Below are 2,378 nucleotides of genomic sequence, written 5' to 3' on the forward strand. Positions count from 1 at the left end.
TCGGCCAGGGATCCACGAACATTAGGTATTTAGGTGCGTGTTCGGAGGAGAGGAGCGGCCCAGGTGAGGAGGAAGAGGAGAGAGAGGAAGGAGGGAAGGTTGGGTCTGTGCGTAAGGTGCGTTGGTGGGTGCGTGAGTGCGTGCGTGCCTGTCTCTCGGTCGCCCTGTTTGTCTGGTTATCGATGTGAAGGCGTGGCGGTGGTGCTGGTGGTGGTGGCGGTGGTGGTGGTGGTGGTGCTGGTGGTGGTGGTGGCACTTGGCGGTGACACTCGTGGAGGTGGTGGGTGACTGCATTATGAGTCTTAATTCCTTCGTTTCTAATATTCGTTAATAATAATAGTCGCCTCCATTCAACGTATGCACACCAACTCTAAATGTTTTGATGATATTTGGATTTTTCGACGAGCTATTAAGCGCTGATGTTTTTCTTTTTACTCTGGAAATAAAACTAGTAAAGGTAATGAAGCTGGTTTTAGGGATTTTTTTCTTTTTTTCTTTTTTTGAGATGATGGTGTTGGTTATGCTGTTAATGTCGATGCTGGTGGTGGTGTTAGTGATGGTGGTAATCCAAGTCACCATCTCTCCATAAACCCTTTCCTTTCCTTCCTTCCTCCCTCCCTTCCTCATTCCTTCCCTCACTTCATTCCTTCGTCTCCCTCCCTCCTCATACTTGCATTATGTATCATCCACCAACACGACATCTGCCCCACCAAGGTTATGAGAGAAGGTAAATAAAGAGAAACAAAGGAGAATGATACACACACACACATACACACACACACACACACACACACACACACACACACACACACACACACACACACACACACACCTGACCCCCACATAATTACCTCCCTGATGGCCATGTATAAACCCAGTAAACATCATAAGGAGGTGAGGAACAGCGAATCTATAAGAAGAGTAAACTGTGAGTCCAAAACAAATGAAGGTCGATCGCGTGCTTCCGATCCTAAGTCCTTTCCAGCGAGGTGACTTAAGTGGTGTTTGCAAGGCTATAAGCAAGGCTCTCTGATCCGCTTTAATAGGATTCAATTCCCTTCCGATGACATGAACGAGACAAAGAAGGAGAGAAAGATATATACGAGGAAATAAAACGAAATCGCGTGTGTTTGGTAATCGCCAATTTATTTTCTTATGTTTAAAGATCATGAATTTATATTTTTTGGATACGCACTTTTGTTCCTCGTAAGCTGGTTTCCGTTGGGCGAGAGAAAGGGAATCAATAGATCGTCCAATAAATAAGCGTGAATTTAAATGACCTGGATTTGTCCTTGTTTCGTTTTCGTTGTCTCAGAGAAGTATATTTTTCTTGCTATTGACACGCTATTCGTTTTCTTACTGTTCTTTATTGATATTACCATTAAACATTCACGTATTTGCAAAAGACTACAAACCAAAAGAAGTAAGATTGTGTTTTCTTACTTTATTTTCTTTACTACTACTACTACTACTACTACTACTACTATTACCACTACTACTAAGAATAACAATTGCCACAAAAAAATCAGTACCGGGAATAACAATAAGGAAGGCAATGATTAAGTGAAGAATGTATTTATAGTAAAGTAAAGAAAACGGAACATAAGTCTGAAGGAGAGACTGAGAGAATAATTGAAGGAGGGGAAGATAACGAGACGGAAGGGGAGACGAAGGGGAGAGGAAGGGAAAAACTCGTGATAATGAGAAGGGAAGTGATAAAGCTGGGTGCGAACGAGGAGAGAGAGAGAGAGAGAGAGAGAGAGAGAGAGAGAGAGAAGACCCAATATACAGATTAATTAAGACATACACAAAAATAATTAAATGCAAACACAAAAATGAGATAAAGAAAAACAAAAATAAAGATAAAAATGACAGTATAAGTAAAAGCAGATTATATGACATGAAGGAAATTAAAAAGGACGAATAAAAATAGATAAATAGAGTAATAAAATGAAACCACCATCTTCACCACCTCACCACTTCCACCACCTCCACACCACCATCTCTTTCTCCACTTCCACCTACATATCTATGCACAATCACACCCACTTCCACATCTACCATCTATACATTACTAACTCAACTCCACTTCCCCACCTCTTACTGCACTTCCACCACCACCACCATCACCACCTTTGCAACAACCTTCACCACTAACTCCTTTTGCATCACTAACAACTCTACTCCAACACTTCTTACATCCCCTCCACCTTCACCACTAACTCCTTTTGCATCACTAACAACTCCACTCCAACACTTCTTACATCCCCTCCACCTTCACCATCACCTTTGCAACACCCCAACCACCTCCGCCACACCTACAAGCCCGGCAGGTGCAAGGAAAGGGCTCAACCTCATCCTCGCCTTAGTGGTTAGAG

Source organism: Eriocheir sinensis, chromosome 12 (assembly GCF_024679095.1).
Source record: "Eriocheir sinensis breed Jianghai 21 chromosome 12, ASM2467909v1, whole genome shotgun sequence".
Lineage (NCBI taxonomy): Eukaryota > Metazoa > Arthropoda > Malacostraca > Decapoda > Varunidae > Eriocheir > Eriocheir sinensis.